We start from the raw sequence: 26,993 nt of genomic DNA on the forward strand, positions 1-26,993 counted from the left end.
ACAAGAGAGAGGATACCAATATTCGAATTGAAATGGATTTTCTGCATTTAATGAATACAATTTCGATAGCTAATCGAAAGCCGCAATCACTCTGTTAGAGAAGTATTGTCGACTAAATTAATTGTACATGGTTACATTTGATTATTATCTCCATAGGATATGTATATCCCGCTACAATAGAACGGGTAATGAATCTTCAATCGCCGCGATTTTTAATGAGATCGTTTCAATGAGATCTTGTTAGTTAAAACTGTACAAAGAGATTTCGATGAGATAGATCCTAAAATATTTTGATAAAAATATTTGTAATATTATTATTTATAATTGTTATTGTTTACGATAAAAATGAGATAAATATCAGAAGAGCCGTTTAAAAAATTGGAAACTCTCTCAGATTACTCGATTTTTTTGGCAAATATCGCGCGAATAACGAAATCAGATACTTTCGTATGATATTCCACACCGGGTCTCGTAACGACCGTCCCTCATTTGAATCCCCGCGCGAACGTCGCATCAAAGATACGACTGAGCGACCCCGTGTCTCTGGGTACGAGGGTAATACTTGCTGACCATAAGTCACTTATGTAAATCTGCGAGATGGAAATACGCAACCCACAGTGATGGCATAGTGACTACGAAAAACCCCAAATTGAATGCAATATTCAACATTCCGTAACGATTTCAGTTGTTTACAATAATAATGGTTCAAGAACTATTTATCAGCATCTTTGTAAATAATCTTTGTAAATAATCTTTGTAAATAATCTTAACAAAATTGTTGTTAAAATAAAAGCAAAATTCGTCAATCATGTGACAGTATTTTTTAACCGCTTGTTAAATTGTTTATCGATTTCGCTTATGGATTAATGAAGAACATCAGTCAGCGATGTAAAGATCTGAGAGAATGTTTAATAAATTTTTTTGCGTCACTCAATTTACCCTCCACCGAGACAGGGAGACAGAAAAGTATTGAGAGAGTACAGATACGGTACCGAGGAGAAACGGGACGAAATAAGTCCGCGACGGTAGCTCGGTATTCAAGCACCCTGAGCCTCTTTCAAGACATCAATTTATTTTTGCTGCCCTTTTTTCGCGACGATATTGCGCCATCAAATTATTCCGGAAAATCTCGCTCGTGATATTCGCACAATTTCGTTCGCCTTGTTGCAAATGTTTCGTTTATTTTCGTTCTATGCACGCGACGTGATTATTTATGATGCGTCCAACTTTGAGATAGCTCGTTATGTTGATGAAAAGCACCATCGTCATCTCAGCAAAGTAGGCTACGTGTCAGGGCCAAGGAAATCTTTTATACTTAACGCCATTTTTCAAGGATTTTCATTTGAGAGCCTGCTGAATATGCACATTAAAATTGTGTAGCGTATCGCGCGTGTTTACATAAAATATTAATGCTATTAACATTTTCCTAGCAAGTAGAAACATTTAGCGAACGTGCACGTACATATATATGTGTTTCGGTAATTATCGGCTTCAATCCCTGCTTGACTGTAGTCGTTCCTAAAACTGCTGATTTATCTTTCGTATACCCTCCGCAATGCTAGCTATCCGCACATTAGCCACCTAATCTCCAATCGCTCGCCCCGAAAAGGCCGTGCGGCGAATTTCAGCGAGCGGTAAAGCATCGCTGATCAATAAAAGAAGCCGTTGTGCTTAATCTCGCGGCTAGCTTTGTGATTGATTCGAACATATTTCCAGCTTACGCGCAGGGCATGATCGATCTCTCTTTCGAAATCCCATCGTGCAGCCGCAATTTGATTTCGTTCAAGCTTTTTACACGAGGAAATATCATAAGTTCATGGAATGGTAACATATCTCATGGAATAGTAACTAATCAGTCAAATCGATTATTCCGATTAAATTAATTTTTTTTATGTTTGCGATTATTTTTCGACGAATTTTTAAATCGAATTGCACCTTTCAACTTTAATACCGATGGATACGATATTTACCTTTATAGCACAAAGCAACGCGCAGTCAGTGAGTCGAAACAATTCCCCTTGCTCTTATAAACACCGTTTTTTCTTTTCTTCGAATATCCGACTATGTTCGACAGGGCGGATTTGAATCGTGCAATATGTCGCATAATTCGGCCATTCCTCATGCCACGTTTTCGAATTTGGGGGGAACAAACTTCGACATGTGTAGGCACGCGTGTATCGCTTGTAGTTTCATAAGTACGCAGAATACACAACTCCCCTATATTACGCGAAAGCAAAATCACGAAACGTAAAATCGATTCAGAAGGTATCAGGATGCTATTGTTTGACGAGGGAAGACGCTTTTCCGAGATTGATAAATGCTGCCGTAAAATCGCCATATATGTTATGTGTTACTCGGAAAAAAATAGGAAATTTTGTAATATTTATTTTCTCCATATATGCGAATACATGACGTTGTCCGTCAGATTTCTTTCAGAATAGAAAGGAAGGACGCGGCGGCGTCCAAATTTTTTGATGTTAAATCACGGATACAAGGAGAGAGTCGCAAACTCTTTTCAGGAAATTAAGCATTTTCGGGCTCTGCTATTCTTCGGAAACTGTTGGTGCTCGACCTCTTTTTCACCCTGGCAATTTCGCGCCTTACAAAGAAGATGCTTCTGTATTCACGACTATGATAATGTCCTTCCACGAGCCTTGTTCGCACCTGCAGCCAGTCGCGCGTGTTATACGAGCTTGTAACGGAAAAGATATTCGTGAGTACGAGGAATACAATGTCCCGGATACTTTGAAAACGCCGCGCCAGGTAAACCGGTCCCGACATCGCGAATATCCCGGAATAATTTTACATATTTCAGCACAGCTTGTTGAAGCGGTGACAAAGAAGCTTACCTGTTATCTACGCCGGAGAAAAGAACATCGGGATATATGCAAAATATTTTTATCGCAAGCGTTACTTTGATAAGATTTATGTATGTATGTTTGACTTGATATCACAGCCCGCTTATCTATCAGCTTTACATCCCGACAGTGTGGGAAGAGTTATCTACGATTATTCGCACGTCTGTGTTTTTACCAAGTGTATCAGGCTGATATGTCAGTTACGTACATCTCGCATAAGTTGAAGTATTTTCGTAATAACACGTTTTCAGCAAGATTTATTAACGATACTTTTATTTCTAACTTGTTAGCTTGTTATTTTATTAAAAATAGTAATAATGAAATTATAATATGTTTTAAAAATTAAAGAATTATACGATTAACAATGGCAGAAAAATCCGTGCAAGATTATTAATTGATTTGAAATCGATAAACGGTATTTAAAAAAACGGTTTTTGATATTTTTCTAATCAAAAATTTGATAAAATTAATAGATAAAGAATGATGCGCAAAGATATAAACAAACTTGGCGCCATATTTTAAAAACGAGGGTAAAGCTTCTCCAGCAGAGAGCTCCGTCGTCGGGGGCGCGAAGTCGGGGATGCAATCGATTGCGATATATCGCAAGCATCCCCGGCGCCGAAGGGTGGCAGACGCGGCGCATGCGCCCCGCTGAATTCGCAGGGATTGGCCCGCGATGATGTCATGCAGTGCTCCCCTAGGTCTCTGATATCATCTGCGGGCTCTTCTGCAGTCCACACCGACCACTCGAGCGGCGTAGCCGCGTCATCGGAGATATTGCACCTGTGTGCTCGACATTCTCACGCTGTCCGGTTTGTACCGGTTCGTCGCAGAGACCCGGGCCCCAGAGCTGTACTCCGCCAACGAAGGTGAGTTCATACTTTATAGCTCCATCTTACGCGATCGTACCCCTCCGCATTTCTGGACCGAGTTAAGTGCGTTTCGTCACCGCACGTACACACGTCTGACCCGATGTCGGTGTAAACATACATTCACTTGCCGTATCCGATCGTCTGTCATCACTTGCCGTGACTTCACTTCTCGGTGGTAGGTGCGAAATTTCACCTGTAAGCCAGTTATCATCGCCAGTTATTATCAGTCGGATAGCGCGAGATAATTTCCTCGACAATTTGTTCCCGGCGAAGAGACTTGCAGATTCCTCTCAGGAGTTTATGCATTCTATGTCTCGTTATCCATGACGATAGTTCTCGCAATAGCTGCACTCGGGTGGCCAACACGTGGGTGGCATTTTTGGATGGCAAAGCTCTATCAAAGTAGTTTTTTATTTTTATTTTTGTCGGATAGATTGTTTTAATAGAAATAATAGTTAGGTAAATTTTCAAAATATAAAAGTGAAACCATTTTGACTCTTCTTTCATTGAGAAAGCTATTAGCCTATTTTATTGATTAATGTAAATACATAGACTTTGAAAGACTAGACTTTATTTTAGTATGAATAAATAGTGAGAATTTTTGAATAGTATATTTACATTAAGATATTTCTTTTTTAATTTTGTAAATTGATTTGCAATTTGTCAATATTTTTTATTATTTTGAGGAATAAGCATTTTCAAGTATTTCAAGTATTTATGGGGATCGATTAACAATATATCTTTCATCTTTATTAGAAATTTAATTTTAACTAATTTTAACTTTCCATTGTCATGCTCCAGTTTGTACTATACTGTTTAAAGACATGCATCGGTACTAAATTAAGCAATCTTTATTTTTGATAACATTGTTCACTATTGGTAAAACAGCGTACGCGACCAAACATTGAGCAAACTCGGATCTCGAGGGGATAATTGCATTGCTGTGTCAGTCGTGAGGTATCCGAAACCGCTGACCGCTTTTGCCATCGATGAGATGTATAAGTTTGTATGAATATATAGGACAACACATTGAAAGAGTTTAACTTTTCTCGCTATAACGCTTGTTTTCTGTTCGTGCGAGTAACTTTAAAACCCGGAGACTTTCTATGATGCTTGTTGGCAGAAAACTGTCGCAAAGTACCGCATTCTCTTACAGTTTTCAGCATATATGTTCACGATATGTTGAACGAATTGCCGGTATTTCGTGTGAAATATATACTTTTCAGAGAAAATTTCTCTTTCCCTCTTTTCAGCATTCGGTGTTTCATCGAATATTGTTTTGCAATTTGTTACCTTTATTTGGTTTACGTAAATAGAATCAATCTCATATAGATCAATAACGTATTGTTATAAATGCTTTATACGCATTACTAAATTATATATTATATTATGTAATTTATATATTATGTAATATTATGTAATTATATTATATTGTATGTAAATATTAATATTACGTTAATATTTTTTGAATTATTCAACATAATTTTTATTATCAAGAAAAAGCAGATACAGTTTTTAATTAAAATTCAAATAAAGGAATTTCATATATTCATGTATATTTTACGCGAATTTTATAATAAAAGGAATATGATGTAAAAGGAAGATATATGACATCTGTCTCTATTTAAATATTTGTGTTATTCATTATTAATGATAAATTGTAATTGTATCTTGGATGGCTACAAGTTGTGACAAATATCATTAATTATTTCTGGAAATGTTGGAAAATATGGCAGTATCATGGATGCTGTGGTCAGAGAGAGAGAAAGATATATGTATGGAGAGGAAGACAGAAAGAAATACCGTGAACTCTTGCTGTCCAGAGACACATATGTGAATCCTCTCATCATGTACATATATTTGTTTGAACCGATTATATCGGGCAAAACTTTCTGCATTTGGAATGGAGTTGCTTAACGCTCAACTATACTGGCATGTTTTATTTCACAATGAAGCTTCAATTTCTACAAGTGAGAGCCTCGATACATTCACGCTTGTAAACCGCATTCTATTTAAAATCTGAAACTACTTAACCTAAAGCGTGTTAAAATTGAAACTAAAGTTTTGTTTTTTTATCATTGCAACTTTTGCAATTTGCATAATCCATAATACTAAATTAATTTCTATTATACATAAATTCGGCGCATCATTGCTGTCTAAATAATCTATTTAATATTATTCGCATACATTATTATTATATATATGAATAATTCGATGATTATGCATATCACATATTATTTATAGAAATATATTGTCTGTTTCTATTTTAGAGGAACTAGTTTAGAAGCGAGACAGATAGCTTTCCATATTTTCCTTACAAAGACATCAACCGTCAACTTTTGCTGACAAACACAATTTGCTGACTTGTTTTCGAGTGGAGTTGTCCCTGAATGCTCATACAACTTTTCTTTCGGAGGAACTCATATGACGTCAACATGAAGTCTTATCGTCGCACGAAGTTGAGAGAATTTCCATATATGCTCACTAGTTTTCCATATAATTTAGACTTCTCATTCAAAGGAAAACACACACACACATAATTTTTATGTATAAAATATTTTCTAGTATTTTTATTATTTTTATCTTTGCACTAGAATATCTAATGCAAAGATTTTAATCGCTATATAGCTATATCAGAATGAATTAGAGAATATTAGACAAAGCGTTTTTTTTCATAACATCATAAACGCTATAGTGCGCCATTACATGCGGTTCTAATTCTGATATTGAAGTTCCGTTTATGACATTACAAAGCGATCACCGTCAATTTAAACGCTATAAAATGAATATATGACTGAAGCTAGTTGTGCTTTGACGCAAATTGCCTTGCTTATTTCTACAACGTGTTCTAAAATCATCAGATATCTTTTTTCAAATTTTTAAATTGATTTGGAATAAGTATAGATTTTGAAGAAAAATATTAAAATATCATTTTCAAAAAACAGATAAGACGACAAAGTTTATGAATTTATTTTTTCTTGAAGTAATATTAAATAGAATTTTATGTATAGATTAATTATAAAGATAATCAATGTCAAAAAATTCAGAAAATCGCTAGTCTCCATCCATATTTTCGCAAAGAAAGATCGTTTGCACCAAAGTTTGCGGCTAAAAAGACATTCGATGGTCCCGGAGCACTGTATATATCAGACCAGTTACGCATCGATGGCGAAGGCTCGCGCCATGGGAATAGCTCGGTCCTGGCCTAGCCTAGTGCCGAGACATATTTATAGCGATGTGCGTGGGGTTCGCGTTTGGGATGGCCAGAGGCGACGGAACGGCGAGAAAAAATATACGCACAGAGCACAACGCTAACGTTAGCCAGCTCTCTCCCTTGGTGCTCAAAGCGCCCTTGCATTTCGGGAATGCCATTCTCTCCTTCTCGTAACTCTCTTCGTTTTAACGTCTGCCCTCCTTTTGTGCTTTGCGGCTTGCCGACCTCCCTAAATTCATTCGCGGTCGAACTTTTGAGCGCTCGAGCGTTAAAAAATTCGAAATGCTTCGCCGAAAACTGCGTTGCCGCCATAATACTCTTCTTGTTTTATTACATTGTTGTTTGAAATCGATGAATGGGCTGAAAGAGTTTGTACTCCGCTCTCAGAGGAATATACTTCGTGAGTTTTAATACAACGCAGTTCTATTCGGCAGATTCAATGCCGAGTGTTGTAAAGCGTTATTTTTGAAATATCGATAGAAAAGGATAGCGGTAATCTCTTCGCGATTTTTAGATATTGCATTCATTATGAGATATAATAAAAAATATATCTATTATATAAGAAATACTCTCTCTTATACATCAGATTATTTATATGGAGATTTTTTTTCAGTAATTATTTAAATACTTTGAAAACCGCGTTTCACGTATCATCACTTCCATAATTCGTGCCTATCATCATCAGGCGTGGATTTATAGGATAAAAAATAATTGCGTCGTTAAGTCGGCAAATGAGGGTCGTAAATGGCGGATCGTTAAACTTTATCTCCTTGATATAATGACAGATTTGACGCAGCAGGTGCGAAAAAAAGATGACGTGGATAGACTTAGGAGTGCGGGAAAAAAAGAAAAATAAAAAAAGAGAGTGTGCGCGATGTGGATAAGTCGTGTTGGCCAATCAGAAACGCAAACATCGGGTTGTTGAGGGAATAAGAAATTCTTCGGCTCGTTGTCTAACGTTCCGGTTACCTACGTCGTCATCCTTGCAACCCCGTTGTACTCCTATTCTTCTCCGATCCCCTGCAATCCTCGCAATGCGGAAAGTTACTCGAGAACTTGGAAGATTCGTCAAATCTTTGTACGGCACTAGTCGACTTGGCTAATTTCGCTACGGCGGCTTGTCACCTTCTTTCCTAGTTTCTGAACATAACCGAAGAAGTGAGAATAAGATCAAATGTGTTCATTAATCCATTAAAATACACACGTGCGTTTTGATTATAGATGTTATTCTAGATCGCTCAAAAATTTTCAATACTGATATATTATATTTTCAACCTATATACATATATTGGAATGTAATTTTTGCGTGAAGCAAATTAATCACCTCAAGAGATCTCGGTGATATAATACATTTATGATCGATGGAAAACGCGCAAAGCCTGAGGCGACTTGTATATAGTCACTCAGTTTGTCGTGGCTATTATTAGTTAACTGCCGGTCTTCTACTTCGTTTGCGAGGAACAATGACTGCTAATAGAAAGCGGCGTGCAACGCCTACGTAATACTTTATTGCGAATCGGCTGAATCAGCTCATGCGCTATTTTAGCTGCGATAATCGCACCGCATGATGTCACTATTATTGATTTCAGTAGGCGGCAAAGAGGCGCAATAAAGCGCGTGAGTCATTGCGTGTCTCTGGTGTAGTTGCACAGAGAGAGATCGAGGGGTGAGATCGGAATCTTATGGGGCCAGATCCAGATTGATGTGCTCGCAGGACATCCTTAACGTACCGTGTAATTCGGTTCTTTCTCGCGTTGACGTATCCCGAATCGATCATTCGGGAAATCGCCCCGTTCGTGAATTGTATTTTATTTAAATTCAGTTCTCCGATTTCAGGCAGAGATACACGTACTGCATTTTACAAAATGTTATTTTTTTAAATCGAGAAATTTAATTATTATTATTATTACATTATATATACTTATCTATTAAGCAACGTATTCTCTTTATCGTTAAACTTTAGTCATAAATCATACGCGACATCTTTTTTTTATTTTTGTCTTCTATCTTGTATTTTCAATACCACCATGTTTCAACATTTTTCATAGAAACTTACTTTTGTTTTTACTGCCAACAATAATCTGAAACATCTAAATCTTATAAAAAAAGTTTTGGGTTCGCGTAACAGAAGTTTGCAGCTCGAGGACTTTTCAACGGGCATCTTGGAGATCAAAATAAGTCTGTCAGTCTTTCAGTTTTTTATGTATCCAGTGAAAGGACGAGACATCTGTTTCTTTTACAAAACTTGTGATATACTATAAACAAGATATTCGAATAACTCTGTGACTTTTATGCAGTCATGCGAACGACAACACTTTCGCTCTGGGATTTTTCATATTGCAATTGCATCTGCGCGTAGAAGACGATGATTTCTTTACGTTGCGTTTTATTTTTGTTTTACGAATAACGTTGAATCATGAAAACGACCGCATGAGCATTAAAAGCTCTCGTGTCAAGGGAATTATAGCAAAGACGTTGGAAGCAAGGGAGTAAGCGCGGGTTGTAGACAGGAAAGTGTAAGACGGTTAAGGGCCAGATGCGGGCGATCCAGGGGAGAGTAGGAGGAAAGGTTGCACTTATAAATCGCTTAATCGCTGCTTTTCACGGATCAGAAACTCTAGAAAAACTTTTCCACCTCCCCGAATCTCCACCCCATCCGTCGCTTGTGGCAGTATTCGCGTCGAGAATGCTTGATGCGTATGAAAAGCGAGACGGGCTTTCGGCGACGTCACGCGCTTTTATGTAACGCTTGAGAAATCATGACAGATTCTATGTTTCGTTGATTTCACCTGGGCGTTCTTTGAGGGAAAGAAGTCTTGAAGAAATTAGGGTTATTGTCTTTTTTTGCATAAATAATAGAGGCGTGAAAAAATCGAAGTTTGTCGCTTTTGTTAAATAATTTTTAAAATAATTTATTTTTTTTATAATTTAAAACCTATTTGTGTATATTTTATATTAATATATTAATATTCATTAATTTTTTTAATTTATAATTGAGAATGTGCGATATAATTATAAAGATTAATTGGAACAAAAATTATAAAATTAAGAATTTATTTGACTTAATTCAAGTGAATATTACTTCCGTATGAAAATCATGAGATAGCTTTTTTTTGCGGATACGTATATTTGAAATTATTGCAATTAAAAGAAATCCAATGAAAATTTATTCACAGAGTTTATAACGTTTGAATTAACGGTTTAATGACTTTAAATGTTGAAATATATTTATAAATAATTTAAATCTCTCATTAAAAAATAAACTCTAAACTAATATTTATAACATATTTTGTAATTATTTAACATTTTAGAATTTTCTAAAATTTAATTATAGTTATAGAAATGTTAGATTATGTTATTATTCTATAATAAATTAGTTTTGCATTTACATTTCTGTCATATACATATATTGAGTAGATATGTTAAAAATAAAAGCGATAGCTGTCGCTGGAGAAAATAGTCTGACATGTAGTTACCTTGGAGAAGAATAGGATTTCATCGACGGGAATATCGTATCTATCTAGCTGTATGAAGCATATTGTCAATTGATGGAATCTTGCAATCTGACAGCAATCCCCGATAAACCACATATCACATCGATGGTAATTGCGAATGTGAGATTCCAAAGGATATAATAATCATTCAATCGTCAATAACGACTGTCAGTATATTACTCCTGTTAAATGACGCGAGGCACATTATACGTTGGCGTTTCAATTATCCGATTAAGTATAATAAAACAGCGTGAAAATGCTAAAAGAACAAGACGTGAACCACAAGATGGTTTAAACTTTTCTCGTGCATTATTTTCGCATAAATATTATACGTATGATATGTACATAGCGATATTAATATCACGATACAGATTTATTTTTCTATTCCTTCTATAATTTTTCCTTTGACTGGCCAAGTATACATGAGCATGACATCTGTCAATACGTATCATTCTACGCGCAATCACGTCCCCTGTTTCTGATTATATGCCGGATTCCTGTTCGATGAACATGCTTGTACGAAAGGGCGCGCACACACTCGTCAATATACGCGTTCATCCACAAGCACGTCGCCGACCGACGAAGATTAAAGCGATCACGGGCATCGATTGCACTCGCGATTAATGCTCTGTCTGCCTCAGTCTCGCCTTTTTGTTTATCCCTGCAGAACGCGCAATTCCACATTATCGACGCCGACATGCGCCCCCTTCTCGCGTCCACCCTTTCCTCGACCTCCTATTTCGCGAACTCGAGTGGATGTAATTTTTTTTTGGCGCCGGTGAGTGCGTTTTTCACATGCCGCTGTTTCCGATAACTCATCGGGCCTTCATTTTCAAATTTTTCCAATGGCGATCCTCGCTCCCAACTCACTGCGATTCTGCTTGATTTATGTATTGTGCGATATGCAAGAGATATTGTAAAATTATTTGAGAATATTACAGAAAACTTCATTAATATAAGCTACGAACTTGCAAATGAAAGAAATTTAAATAATTGTGAATTTATTGATATTCCTCTTGAATTCAACAATATTTCGCTATAAATCATTTTTAATTACCATGGAATGCGTCAAGAGATACAATGTTAATTTAATGATTCTCATTGCGAAATAAAATCCTTACTGTAATTTCGTGTAATAGATTATTTCTCTTTTAATGAGAGTTGTGAAATGATACATGTTTTGAAGTTAATTAATTTTAGTTTTTTATTCATTTATTATTTGTTTTTATTATTATATTCGTATTTATTATTTTATTATTATATGTGTATTTATTATTTGCTCCAATTATTTTTATGTTTTACTTCTTTTGTGCGATTTAATATAATTCTGATCTTAAAAAAATTGCAAAGAAAGATATTGTGTAAATCGAAAAAGCATGCAAATTCTCTGCGTAACATCCATCATTTAATAGCCTGACACAATCTCCGTGACAATCCATTATCAATCTTGCTAATGTCGCGGTCCTCCCCTTCTGATTATCATAGCGTTGTTCTAACTTTGCATCGCAATGAAACGGAACCTTGAATAACGTCTAGGCATTTGTTTCATTGGGGAGAGAGAAACACGGAAAATCGCAAGGTCTCATTTTCTTTCCATCTCACGTTTTATTCTTAAATCTTTCACTGCCCTTTGTTCTGTTTCCATATTGTCGAGAACAGCCGATTAAAGATAAAAAAAAGGATGCGATCCATTTTACCAAACAAGCACTGTAAGTAAGACCAAAACTACTGGTTAAAATAATCCAGACATTCAAAGTTCGTGTAATTAATCTCTGACAGTTACGAAAAAATGATTTATTGCAATGTTTCTTCTAGTAGAATATTGTACGCGGTTCTTGAGTATTCACAACTTTGATCTGCATGAATAAACTCATAATGGAAATTATAAAGTAGTTCATAGTGCGAAATGAAAATGGCGTACGATCCTGTCCTGCAATTCTGTCTACGACCCCATTCTAATTAAGTAATATCATAAACACACCAACCCTCTGGTTGCGCATATGTTCGCTTATGTGCTCTCTCCCTCGCTTTCTCTCTCTCTCTCTCTCTCTCTCTTTGGATTCCTGTCCTTTCTGAACTCGGTTTGATCATATGAAATGACTGGCATATTTCAAGCGCTGATTAGCTAGAGTCCATAATTGAGGTCGGGGAATTCCGTGGACTTAAATGGTGCCTTAAACAATCGTAAAGTCGGCGGAACAATGGCATGCAAAGGCCCAAATCGATAACACGGGAGGACTTTTTAACGACCATAGTACTCGGTGGAATCGAGACAATAGATTTAAGGTGTTCCAGGAAAACTCTATAGATCTTACATGCGCGACGCTCTGGTCAATTACTATGAAAGATAGAGAGCAAGAGAGGAAAAGAGAGATTCGTGTCATTGCTGCTGTTGAGTAGGAAATCGTCCGTCCCTTCTCTCACGGTTGAGCTCATCTACCCGAGTGTATTCTGAGGATTTAGCGAGGCTCGCCAAAGTGTTTGCCTCCCGGCCGGCTCGGGAGGGCAAATTTGCTCAAGGGAACTCGCTGATTATCCGCCGAGAGGGTAAAAAGACGCTGAGAGGAGAGCCAAGACGCTTATAAATTGCTGATTAAGAACAGGCACTCTTGTTAATCTATACGGTTTGCATAGATCGCGCGTATGCGGTTTAATCATAAACTATGGTGCTGTAGATTCTTTAACAAATCATTCATGCACATTTGTTCCCTTCGTTTTAACAATTAGAATGGAATTAGCGAGGGAATTTTACTACATTAGAAACGCGAATTAGATTTGTATGAAAAAGTTATCGATCATTTGTATTAAGGCTTCTCTTCGTCGGCGATCGTTTATCCTTGCGATGGTCACGATGGTGTACGAGCAGGTTACTTGTCGCTTTGACAACTCAACAGTTTCCTCTTTTCGTGAGAGGAAATCGATTTTCAACTCGCATTACGATTCCATTCAAACATCCACAACACTTCCATTCGCGATACCTTCGCAATTTCAGTCTCTGCGGAAGTTTGTATTACTTTGAACGAACATTGCTACTGAAGATTTAAGATATATAAACAACTTCCTGCGGAAGGAATTAACTTCGTGATGAAGCATTATAAATTCCGAGTTTCATTAATGGCAATACAGTTTGACGACGCTCCTCAACGCAACGTGACGAGAAAAGTCATTATCGAAACATCGTTGCGTGATACGTTAATTTTTTGCTTGTCCGTGCCGTTTGCAATTTTTACATGGAAATCGAGTGCGTCCAGGGATGCAGAGTCGAAACTGCGACGTGACAAGTTTTCTCTTTTTGACATAAACATGACAGGAATCAGCATGAGCGAATATTCTCGTCGCGACGATGCACGCGACGGTCCGCTCGGATGGAAAATACCGGTGGGGTGACTCTTGCTGTTTTGAATATTACTCTCTAGCGACTGCTGCTCTCCTGAAAAGCTTTCTCCGGCAAAGTAATACAGCACTCTACAGATAAGTAGAAGGAAATATCACATCAGGTCAAGTGACTGCTCAAGAAACTATTTATACGACATTTCAACAAATCGACATGATTCGACGCTACATTTTTACATTGTATGTAATTTTCTAAATTCTCTACAGAAATATCTAATTTATATATACATAGTAAAAAAATTTAAATTTCTAAGCAAATGGATTGTAACTTTACAGTTTTACAACTCGATATAAAGCAATAGAAGAATCATTCTTGACATTGACATGAATTTACATGCCATTATAATTTATGTCCATTATAATTAATTTACTTACACAATTTAGCATGTATCTCCAATGAAGCTTACAAGTTCCATGGCTATTTATGCTTGAATGGCTGTCGTCTTGCACGCTTGCCGAGGGTTTCAATTATGAACTAATTACGTCATATATATACGTACGAACGAAGCAATTACTGCGTACGTCGCGACACATGCCGACCATGTTTCGTTATGCGCTCGCGACTCCGCTGAATACATCGTTAGCAATGCTGTGTCATGTGACATTACACATGTCCGCAAGGATGGACGATCACGTTTTACGTTTTCTAAAAATGATTTCGACGAGCAATCGGTATAGCCCCAAGTTCCCTCGTATCTCGTCGCGATACGTAAACCGTTTTATCAAGATCTCGTTAACAAAAGTGAACGATTGCACACTTTGTTCTCGACGTTTTCGCTGGCTTTCCGTTAACCGATCAAACGGTTCGCTACAGAGGATATCGCGTCTCGGATTTCCGCATCGATAAGTCCGCGGTCGTGATTACGGCATCCGAAGGGCGGAATTCTCCCCCACGTGATCCGCTCAGGATCGAGAAGCACGCGTTTCCTGCAGCTGCAACTCGCATTCCTCGTTTGCCTTAATTAGCTTCCGTCCGGTGATGGCAGCCATGAAGGGCGAAGGGTGAAGACGCGGTGTCGTAAAAGCTTTTAAAGCTTCCTTGAACCGTCCGTGGATCGAGGGTGGATTGCAAGGAAATTATTCTCGAGTTCATAAACGCCGAGCATAGATAACAGCCGCAAATAATCTTCTGTCGTTATACATCCAGTTTCCAAGAAAGAATGGAATGTCGTACCTTAACATTGAAATCGTTTAAGAAGCAAAAGACTTTCTAAAGAAGAATTTATCATATCACTTGTAGAGATTACAGCGGAGTACAGAGAGAAATGTGTCTTTTGATGTGTTTATCTCTTTTATTTAGTCTGTCTTTATATATATATATATTAATAAGATTTTTTCAAAAAATTATATATCTGAATTTATATTTAAATAAGACAAATGTTTTATATATATATACTTAGATTATAATATCAGCTTAAAAAGTTTTTGATTAAACGACGTTTGTTTGTCCGCAAGTCTTGTTTATATTTATACTCTCTTGAAATTCACAATAGTTTTTGTTTATACTCCGCACGCGCTTCTCCTTGTCGATAGATACCATGGAATATCTCGCAAAGAATTAGGGTGCCACCCGTCTGAGGTGGAGTGACGCGCATGGTTCGTTTTACCGATCTTGTGCTTTCCCCTTGACATTCGATGCCTTCGCGCGGAGTGTGCGACGATGATGGCAGAAGAAGAAGTAGCTCAAGTTTTTAAAATTCTGTAGATGAACGCGATACGAAATCAATGCGGACTGTAAAATATCTCAGAGAGATGGGTCATCCTTTCAGCGAACCCTCCGCGTTCTGCTTACACGATCACGTGTGTGCGCAGGTGTGTACGTATTTTCGCGCACACACACGCATTGATTTCTTCAAAATATATTCCGAATGTGACGTCACGCTTGGCTCGGATTCAGCGTGATCGAAATTCAGATAAGAGGCATCGGGCGTCGAAAACCTCAGGACGTTGCGCGACCAACATACGCCCGAACGGATATCTTGCTTTGCTATTTCGAATAGACGAATGTGACCCTCGAGATATGCTCGAGACGCATCGTAGTGAATTGCTGAAAGTGCATCAATGTTATATGAGCACTGCGGTGTGCTGTTACATTTTAACGTCATAGAGAAAGTCAATATCGTCGAAACGAGCGTCGTCAAAATACAAGAAAATTTTCTTTTTTAGAGTTATTTAATCTTTTGATTACAAAAAAAAATTACTTTGGCTTCTATTATCGACTTGTAAAATATCTTTTATCGTTTCATAGAATATATTCAATTAATTTTGCGTTTTACGCCTTGAATTCTTTTCATCCATTAAATCCTTTTCGCTGTTTTATTTAACGGTCACTATGAATCGTCCACCTTTGATATCTGCGTAGCTTATCGGAGATTTGTAATCTCGCTTGACCTTCCCCCTCCCACAATTGACGTAAGGTGCGTAGGCTCGTGCCGTGTAATGATAATTCATGGCAAACGTTATTCATACCAGAAGTTCGTCCGAGGTTATCGCGGTAGTTTGCCCTGGGGGCAGTCAGGGAAACGCACCCCTTGCGGGCAGTTCTCTCTTTCTCTCTCTCGTTCTTTCTTTCTCTTTCCATCTTGCGCAACGCCACCCTGGCCATGCAAAGTGAGCCAGGGGTTGTTAGATTAAACTCCAACCCCTCGCGACGCCCCGGATGCCTCCGACGCCACGACGGGTTAAAAACAGACAGAAAGACTATGACTCATCCCTCAGTGATAATTCGAACCTCGCGCAGGAGTGAACAATAGCTTTTAAATGGTATGACATGCTTTGTGTATATCCTTCTCTCAAAGGAATTCAATTTAAAAATTAATAATGGAATTAAAAGAATAAAATCGCATATCATTAAATAAAGATATTTTGCGACGCATTTGAAAAATGTATTAAAATTATATTAAAGATTATATCTCTCTTAGCGTGAGTTTTTAAATCCTTGTAAATAGGACAATCGATCGGCTGCAACTTACATGGCTAAGTCATTGACAAATTTCGTATATCAGAGAACAAAGAGACGTTCGCGTTGAATATCAAAGGGGTTCAAAACAAGTGGGTCCGCAGGGGTCGATTTATTCCATGCTGGAAGTACATTGCTCGAATACATTATTACGGAAGAACACCGGAAGGGTTCCGGGCTAATCGGGCTCAACGATGTCGACACGCTGACAAACTACTTTCGTGCTCTCATTCATGTGGCTATGATGACGCGCAGAATGTATCAATGCACTCGATACATCGTTGAATGTTACCTTGATCTTCTTGTATAATTTAGCGTATCAAAAAGTAGTATTAAAAAGATGACGATGCACGTTTATGCATATGTTATGATAATAACATTCGATTTATTTTGAACAAAAGGAATATCGCTTTTTTATCTTTACGAAATAAAACTGTGAAGGATAAAACCATCGATGCTTTGAAAATTTCATAAATGACCGACCCATTTCGAATTCTGGTCGATGTCGACAGTTTTAAAAAAGCTATGAATCCGTTATGATATTCGCTCGTGAATATTTCACACCGATATGATCCAATCTCGTAAAACTTCCGGAATCGTCTATCGGTTTCTAGAAAGGTACTTTACAAATTTTTCGAGTATTGCATCGGTCGCATTCAGCCTCGTTGCTCCCTCAATTATTCCCATGGAAACGAACGAAGCCTTTCAACGAAGCATCAATCCCAGCGTTCAAGTGCAGTCCTAATATACCGCGCGGTTAATTATTTGCATCGACAAAGGAATGTGTCGTGAAAATTCATCGTCGAATCAATAATCACGAAATTTCTCTCGTTTCTCGATAATCGTCATTTCTTGATAACAAGGTAAAATGTGTACGTGAAGCACTCAAGAGAAAGCACTTATCCTTTTAATCTCCTAATTACGCGTTATAACGGACTCCTCCGGCTAATTCCCGGATCGAAAATAGGGGATTACGTTCCCAGCCTAATGTTTCTTGCTTAAACGAAAGTGTTTGTTCTCGGTCTTCGTACACACAAGATGCATTAATCGATCGGCATTCTCCGTAAGAAAAAATGCCGATTGATTAATCGAATTCGATAATTGATGAATATATTCTAGATTTAATAATTTTGTAAATGTCATTCTGGTAATAAATATTTAACATAAAATAATCAAGATTTGTTTTTCAAATTCGAAATATGACAAAAGAGTTTCTATTCTTTCGCAAAAAATGTTAAAGAAAGGAGAGAGAAAAAGAGAAGTGTGATTATATATTTTACGTGGTTTTCTTCTTCCGATGATTTTATAACTATATATAACTTTTCTGGAACTCCTAATCCAATTTTCGCGCTTATAAAGGAAGAAGATGAAACTACTCTCGAAAAGAATAAGTTGAAGGGAAAGAGTTCCGTGGACGAACGCACTTTACACCATGTCGTGCGAAGGTCCATTTTGCGTTCTTGTTTGAAGATTTTTCCAGGTACCTGCGCCGCGAAGTGCTCGAACGATTGGTTGATCGAAGCATGATAATGGCCAGAAAGTTTTCCTTTCGACAGTTCGCAGTGTTTTTTCGCGAGATACTTCGGAAGATGAATCGATGCGGGGAACTGAAGAACCATGGAAAATAATAGACGGCATTTTTCTATCGCACCAGCACAGTATCGTTTCGAGAACACGAAGATTCTATTAGTACTATGGATGTCGTATATAATATAATGGCATAGTGTGCGGCGAGCGAAGCAAAAAGATTAAATATTTCCGACAGGAATGTTCCATTTGGCAAATAACTTTATTCTGAAAAACGAATTAATACCTTGATAATGAAAAATGACATTGCCATTTAATTAATCTTTCACGTTATCTTTTTCTCAATATAACGTCTTATGATTAAAAATTAATTATCTTTTACTTCTCAATATATTGTCTGATTAAAATAAAATTAGTAATCTTTTGCTTTAAAATTAAAATTAGCAAGCTTCTGCTTTTTTCTGATTTATTATTAGAAAAGATCGAATAATATCAAAGACAAAATTATTAAAAGGAAAATAGTTGTCACGTTGCGAAAATTAATTACAAGATAAATTAAGATATGTTGATCGCGTGATTGTGAAAAGGACATTTAATTTATTATAAAAGAGGATTTTTTGCCTCGTAATATAATTACGTGTTCTTTTGCATCACAAAGATAATTTTTTTTCTTTTTTTTCTTTTGAAGAAGAAAATTACATACAAAAAGTGTGTAGAAGTTTAATAAATAATCCGGAATATTATGCTGTCACGCGAAGAATAACGACTAAGCGAATTCAATGGCCGTTCAAAAAGAAATACAACAATTGTCCACGGAAACGAGAATAAAAGCAATGAAGAAAAGGGGGAAGAGGAAGAGGATCAAGGCGTCGTGTCCGAAGGCAGCAGTCTTTCTGAAGTGAATTCATTTTTTTCCGCAAGACTTTCATTCACGCAAAAGGATTCCAACGGGCTCGCGGAATATGAGAAAGAAAAAAAATGAAAAAGGAAAAGAAGACGAGGGCGAAAAAGAAAGCGCGTGTCTTACGAGACCCTCGCACGCGTCACCCTTCCATTTACATTACATCCAGCACACCCGCGCCTTTTCTTCGAATCTCCCTTTTCGTAAGCGTTGGTGTCCCACCGTCTCTTCGCAGGATTTTGTTCTCTCCGAAAAGTTGAGGATGGTACATCAAGAGCTTGCGATCTCATTTTGATTAAGATAAAAATATCGATACTTCTAAGAAGCTTTCATATCTTTTTACTCTTAGAGAGCACTTTATACAAACTCTCCTTTACACACTTGTCGAGTTAAAGATATATTATTGCAGATTATGTTGTTGCGAATATTTGTCATTAAATAAAAAAAATAGTGATCGATGCATATGTAATTTTTTTATTATGTATACGAACGTGCCAAGAAAGATGGAATTCTTCATTTGAAGAATAAACTCGGATCACTGCTGACGTTAACACTACGTGCCCTTTTGTCACGTTTTCGCGAAAGTGTATTTTCTCATTAGGCCCGATTGCAATCTTGGAAGGAAAGCAAATGTGCGATCCGTCGAGCAAAGAACTTTTCTGTGATTAAATGACTGTCTCTATTCCATGGAAAGTACACTTAATTATTGATTTTTTTAAGTTTTATATATGAGTTTTTGATTTACAATTTTCATTATAATTAAATATTTATACAACATTTGTATAACATATTTATCGGCTTCTTCTTATTAAATGTGATACGAAATTGAAGATTATTATATTAATGATGATATAATAGGGTCTTGATTCATAATTAGCTGTCTTAAAAATTAGAGAGGGAGCAATGACTGAGAGTAACCGACGAAATGAAACGATTGGCATCGTCGCGAGACGAGAAGTTTTAATTACGTTAGACAGTGGGCAACTTGCTACTTAGAAGTCTGGCTACTATCTGAATGCAATTATGTGCCCTTTGAAACAAGTAGCGCTTGGTCTTACCTTATTTCTATTCGATTTTGCTTATTCAACTTCCTTTCCGCGCTATATCACTTAATATGCCCGCCTTAAGATATGCATTACTACTGTCTAAGATTTTATATCACATCTTTCATAAGTTTCGTAAGTTTAATTGAATTTCTTTAAGTCACAGAGCGATCGTATGTCACAAAAGACGAAGCTTATCACTATTTGATGCTCTACAATTATTGATGCAGCCTGCAATAAATCGACGTTTGTCCTTCGAAAACTCTTTGTTCCGATGGGAATTCTATTAAGCAGATTTACGTTTTGCATGCAACACGTATAGATAGTGTTCGGCAATTATGTTAGCGATGGCAATTGCCGCTTGACCTTTTCCATCAGCCTACTCAGTATACTCGCAATCCGCGCACCGTTTTCATCGCTCGAATTCCCTCCTTATTTTTCCAATTCGTTCACTTAGCCAGCCCCTCCCGATCGCCATCGCGTGTCGGAGTTCGATAATAGAATTTGGCTGCCCTTTGCGGAACGCGCACCGCACCACGGACGGCAGATATGCAAATGATTGCTGTGCAGCCTCTGAAGGGTGCATTGAGAGAGATGCCACAAGGAGGGTAACGGTCGGAATCCGCGGCCAGGCAGGGACAGTGGCGGTCCTCCGCAGACACCTCGGAGGAGGTTGCAAAAAATTTCAACAGGATCCAAATATGTAGAGAGAGAATTATAGGATATTTAATATTAAATATTGGAATAATATGTTATATACGCGAAATCTCAGATATATAAATCAGTAATAGTAATTGTTTATTTATTTAAAAGATTGTGACATTAATATTATCATACATGATAATTCAAAGAGATATTTATCCTACTATTTTGAATCAGAATGTAGGCGCTTATTTCTTTATTCGCAAATGTCAGAAATCAGATGTTATATCATTCCATACCATTAATGTGCTTCTTCATGGCGTTTCGATTTCACGGAAGAACAGTCTGTATAAATATCCTATCTCTCGTGTAGGAATACGATGAACATTGTGGGCACGAATGAACCGGGTGGCTTCATTAGCGATCCGTCTATCCCTCGACGTGACGCCAAAACCAGTCCCTCGGTACACTATATCGCGGATCGCGCGCTTCGCTGGACCGGCTTGATTTTCTGCGTTTGGTCAAACAGACGGCAATGACGGACTCGACTGGCCGTGGTACAGAGGAAAGGGGAAGGTTACCGAGTTATTTCATTAAGCCGACCGTGCCTGGGCAATAATTATCGTCGAATGACGAGCCGCGAGATGTTTTCCCAGATTCTCCGCCAAGGCCGACAAAATGTATCTTCCGTCGCGTCGCCATTAAAACCAACGTGAGATGAAAATGTACGAGACTGTTCATTCGTCATGTTGAGCTTTACATTGTAATGAAAATTTTCGCGAATTTCGGAATATGCGTGTAAAATTTATGTTACATCGCAATTTTGTTTATAGGACCGTGTTTTTCGAATAAATAACGTGAGATATGTTTTCTTAAATCGTTTTAAAGATAATATTATGTTACACACGATCGCGTATCTTTCATTTAGGGAAAACGAGTCTAAAGAATTCCGCAAATTCCAATATTTGCGTGCGGGATATGAAAAGATATTATGGTATTCGGAATCTTTCCATGGGTTCCCTCGCCACTTCTATTTTGAACACCCCCTACGGATATTCACCCCTTATCTGAGAATCCACCTGAAGATCCGATACAGGAAATATTTACACGCAATTTAGGGATATTTGCCACGGGAATATTTTTCTTCGAACGAATTCGATGGATGATAGGGTGATTTTTCACAAGCCGTGGGATTTCTGTAAAACATTCTCGTTTTACTGATCATTAATCATGATCGTCTTTTTAATGTAACAGAGCAATAAAAACAAAAGAACCACTATTAAAGTAAGATTTTAAAAGTAACTTTAAAAATAAGTTTGCATCAGAATCAGACGGATTTGAAGAAAAGTATTCAGCATGAAAATAATTAACGTTGTAATAAAATTTGTGTATACTTTCTAAGTCAAATATTAAATAATCCTAAAAACCTTCTCATTTTCTTTTACATAGAATTATGATAATTTGGCAAATAAATTTACGTATTTCTTTCCAGAACTTTTTTCATTATATTTTATATTCTAGTTATATACAATCCTAGTTATAGCCAATGTAGAAGGGAAGTTAATCCAAGTTTCGGATTTTCGTGCCCTGTATCAACGCACTCTGTTGAGTCTGACACTTTAATTCCGCGGAATTGCCTTCCCACGCGACCGAGGCACGACCTTATCGATTCTTCGTTTTCTCGAGGTCGATTAGAACGGAGACAAGAGGCGACGTGCATTTTGGCAAATTGCTCGAGCTCGCAGACCGAGTAACTCTCTTACCTCCCTCCCCGCTTCGTCGTGTCCCCGACACAAGCTACAAACTAGCTACCACGTCGGAGTCAAATCCAATCTCGTCCTCGGCGTAATTCGGTAAACCAGTTAAAGGTCCAGGATGGCTGCGTGTCCATTTCCATTCACGTCGTTTTCGAAATTTTCGTGCTCGTCGAGCAATCACGAGCGATGGAGATGTCTGAGAGAGAAAGAAGGAGATGTGCGGTCCTTTTGGCGGTCCACTACATGCAAGACGGGAAAGAGCGAAGTCCCTTTGCTAATTCCACGGCCAATTATGTCCCGACATCGCGTGGTTTTACTCCTACTGGGATATGCTCTCGGGGGTTTGCCTGCCACCCCCCCCTTAGGAATTGTGGCTGAATTGTCATTTAAATTGTTCCAATCCTGTCGCGCTTCCTTTGAGACTCGCCCTTTTCTTTCATCCCCAAGAAGAGAATTTCTCTTTTTTCTGTGTTTCTATAATCTAAAAATACTTATCTTCTACGTGAATTTTATCTACTTAAAGATTTGTATATTCAACAGAACTATTGTATATTGAGTTTCCCACAAAATGCGATTTCCCACGAAATTATGCGAGCCTATCTTCCTCAGCGTTTTAATAATTAAATACTTAAATATTTCTCATATATAATAACATTTTATTGGCTACGCGCTGAGGGTCTGAGAAAAGTCCCTCGGAGATCTAAATGAAGTCAAACGATAATGGTCCTTTGCGAGGATGCTTCTCAATATCATTAACGCGACTTCCTTTTTTGCCATTTTTCCACTCTTCCCTTAAATCCTTTAATCTTTAATCCGCCGAACCTGCACGTGCTCCCGTGATTCCATTCGCTGCTGGACAGCGGTTAGGAGACGAGAGTAGATCCATACATATATAGATATAGGTGTATACATATATACGCGTAGTCGCGCGGCCAGACAGTGGCTCGGCGATGGTTAAAGGGTGGTTTTAGGGGTTGAATGCAAGAGGGGTTCTCCGTTCCACGGATGCTCACAAACTGGCCGGAACTAAATACTGGAACAAAAGGCATGCCAACGACGGCGGGGATTAAAAATCGTCTCCGAAAGGAGCGCGTTTACAATCGTAGTTGACTGTAAATTATCGTTCGCGATAAATTCATTGAAAAATTCTGGTGGGTCTCTTTCGCTTTTCTCTTTTGTGACTTTTTTTAATTCTCGTCACGGACGAGAAAGTGCGGAAATTGCGAACTGAATACAAATTTATTTTCACGTTCATTATATTTTCATTAATGTAACCAATGTGACTAAAATATCGTTTTAAATAATAATAAAAGTGGAAAATTACGTTTTTATACAATTCACATATATTTAAGCCAGAAGGATAGAGACATGGAACAGACGAGAATAAAGTTCTGCCCTCATACATTTTCTCGATCCTACTTGCGCGCAATATTTTTAACGCTCGGCTTTATGAAACATAAAGTTAAATCCCGGTGCGACGGGGATTTTAAGGACACCGAATGATGAGACCTCGGTTAATTAGAGTCCAGAGCTTTTGTGAATATGACTTCTTTTATAAACGGCACTGCTTAATAAACATGATGAGCAAATAATTAAAAATAAAGTCAATTTTTTGTATTCCTTTACACGTTATTTTACACCATAAATAATGATGCTACAGATATATTACTGGCTATCGTTGCTTAAAAACATAATTATATATTAATGCGTTTTGGTGTTTCATCAGTGTAATACAGGATATTAAATTTATCCGTATACTTTGGCGTTTAATTTCTCAAATTACTATTTACACAGCACGGTACTTGCCAACGTTCATTTCCTAAAAGCTTTCTTGCGATGTTCACCCTTACACGTGAAAATAAGGTATAACTGATTGTTTCTGACGTAATTGCGAGCAATTATTTTCCAGGTTTTTTCATTGGACGTACAACGTAATTACGGTAACGGTATTACTTGTAGAATAATTATTTTCACTTCTGGCAACAAAAAATATTCAAATTATCGAGTCATTTTTTGTCCTGAAGTAATAACGTAATGTTGCCATCGTTTTACAAAGAACTGGAAACTTATAACATCATGTTAGCGCGATCTCTTTAAAACCATATTTTAACATGTTCATGAGCATTGATTTTTTTGCGACTAGAAGGGACGAAGCTGTGACGCAGGTTTTATTTTCCGGTTTAGCGAGATTGTTTCGCGTAACGAGAAGAGATCACGGCTTGGATCGGAGAGCAGATTTATCCAAAGACTACCATTATTTTCTTTCCTTTTCTTGTCTCTCCCGCTGCCAAATCGCAAACCAGTCAAATTTGCATGGCATTCCTCGCGACGTCACGAAATAAGTTGCGTGCTTCGACTGATATAAATATGGCTTAAACTAAATTCTACTTAGAGCACATTTTTATTTACACGTCCACGACAACCCTTCAAATAAAATACGGATAACTCTTCGAGAGCTAAAAGAGATACAAATACATGCTTACGTCCATAATCGCGCTCATTGCTTAATTTCAAAAAATACAAAGCTCCGACAGTGGACCCGTGCTTATGCAAATATACGAGACTTACGTGAAGTGTGTTTGCGTGTGTAATTCGTGTTCATTATCGGGGCTTTACTAATGCATCGGTCTTTAATTCCTGCTTCTGTGATTTCGTCGATAACAACATTATCACTATATGATGTTGAAAATGAGTTTATAGAGAAATGAGTTTTTTCAAGTTACAAATAATTATAAGTATTTTAAAAACGAAGTTCTTTATACAAAAGCTGTTAAAAACATTTATATAGGAAAATTAAATTATATTGCAATCACAGAAATTTATAATAGAAGAGAAATTTTTGTAATACATAATTTTATCTCGAAACTTGACACTTTGGAGTTCTTGTAAAAAAATTTTATATAATTATATTATTATTTATTATATATTTATATTATTATTTAAAAATTAATTTATGGGTAAATACATCGGCGGTTTAAATTCTGAAAAGTACATGTGCTGATGTTCATGAATCGTCGATGACAAAGTCTTCACTTGAGACACGATCGCTTCATGACGCTATTTGCTAAACTTGCGTGAAGAAAAATGGCGTATATTTATTTAGGATACGTTTTGTCGAGAGTTTCGTATAGGTGCTCGACTTGCTCCAAACGCTATTTCTTTTTCGCTTCTATTTTTTCTCACTCATGGCTTTCGTGCATTTCTCTCGCTTCTTCTTCGATCTCTCTTCCCACGTAGTTTCAGCCTGCCGCATTTCCGTTCTTTATTCCACTCGCTGGTTGTTACTCCAATGCCGACAACACCTCCAGCGTTCTTCTTTATTTCCATTAGGGTGCTCCGAGCCATTTGTTATGATCCTACGAATCCACGGAAGTAAGGGGATGCATGTGTACCTACCAGAAATAATCCCTCACTCACTTAAATTATTCCTTCGATGCCCTTTAACATTGGAAGAAGACTTCTTATTCACTTCATTCTTTCACGCTTTAATGCTTTGAACTCGCATTCGGATAAAATACGATCTTAATTTTCTAAATTATGTATAAACTTTTATCCTGAGAAAAACTTCCCTTGAAAGAGCAGCGCTAATTTCTTTTACTGTTCTTAATTTACTTATGTTTTAATATTCTTTCTAGAATTACAATCGCATTATTTTCTAAAGACTATCAGATTGAAGAATGAACGTGTAAAGAAAATATTTATATCTTTTTTTGTTCGGGGATATGTTATATTTTGAGAACTTGCACTCCAATTGTGATTCGTCTGTGTCGTCGCATGTCCGGTCAGACGTTTAACCCAGTTGCGAATCAGACGAGCAGACCAAAAAAATCGGAAATTATTGACGTGATCGTAAAACTGGCGACTGGCATGCTTTGACAGTTAAATTAAAAAACGCGCTTTCGCGTCGAAAGCCAAAAGCCACCCTTGATGGATAGGGCTTAATAAACTTTCGAGGTATCAACGTATCATTTGCCAGACACTCGATGGGATTTTATTGTTTCCTTCCTATGCTCTTCTGTTTGGCTTGTCAACCATCTTCCCCATCATCCACTATGAAAAATGTGCTTATTGATATATTGGATACAGAATCATTTTCTTTTTTTTTTTTTTTTTGCAACGATGGCTCCTGATAATTATATTTGATCAAAACTGTGCAAAGTATTATATCTTTGTTTTACAATCGTGAGATAGAATAACTTATCATTGAGACACGATACTGTAACGTTAAGTAAACGTTTCAAGGGATTTCGTTAAAATGTTCTTGTCCGTTCAATCCGCTTTCCATCAAACCTTTGTTGATCTCCAGGTTTAAGATCTCAGTTCGTCGAGGAAA

The 26,993-nt window shown here is 37.3% G+C and overlaps 1 protein-coding gene across 2 annotated transcripts in view; it reads left to right on the top strand.

Moving 5' to 3' along the window:
* Positions 1-26,993, top strand: part of Hwt (SH2 domain-containing adapter heavyweight) — a 121,595-nt gene that overhangs the window by 47,353 nt on the left and 47,249 nt on the right. The window contains exon 1 of one of the 2 annotated variants that reach the window (XM_083095909.1): positions 3,561-3,727. The exons of the other annotated variant lie outside the window; for it this stretch is intronic. The gene's annotated coding sequence lies outside the window, so the exon portion shown is untranslated. Of the gene's footprint in view, positions 1-3,560; positions 3,728-26,993 lie in introns of those variants that run through there. 2 annotated transcript variants of the gene reach the window in all.

Source organism: Camponotus vicinus, unplaced genomic scaffold (assembly GCF_025532165.1).
Source record: "Camponotus vicinus isolate PSW18456_S1 unplaced genomic scaffold, iyCamVici1.0 SCAF_4, whole genome shotgun sequence".
Taxonomy (NCBI): Eukaryota; Metazoa; Arthropoda; class Insecta; order Hymenoptera; family Formicidae; genus Camponotus; species Camponotus vicinus.